The sequence below is a fragment of the Belonocnema kinseyi genome, chromosome 2, assembly GCF_010883055.1.
Source record: "Belonocnema kinseyi isolate 2016_QV_RU_SX_M_011 chromosome 2, B_treatae_v1, whole genome shotgun sequence".
Taxonomy (NCBI): Eukaryota; Metazoa; Arthropoda; class Insecta; order Hymenoptera; family Cynipidae; genus Belonocnema; species Belonocnema kinseyi.
The window spans coordinates 21,382,749-21,382,983 of NC_046658.1; positions in this window are offsets into that span (position 1 = coordinate 21,382,749).

Genomic DNA, 235 nt, shown 5'->3' on the forward strand with positions numbered 1-235 from the left:
CCCCCCCCCCCCCCCACGGAAATCTTTAGTGAAAGGCGAAAGATTTTTCTGTTTCTCTGAAGAGAAACCAGAGTATATATATATATAAATCCAAAGTCAACGATTTTTCGAGGTTAACAAAATGCTGCCGAAAAAATGCCAAATAAACAAAAATCATACTATTCTTCTTCAAAAAACCTGTAGCTATACCTGCAGTCCCACAGCGATAATAAAAAAAGTAAATAAAAAAACACCG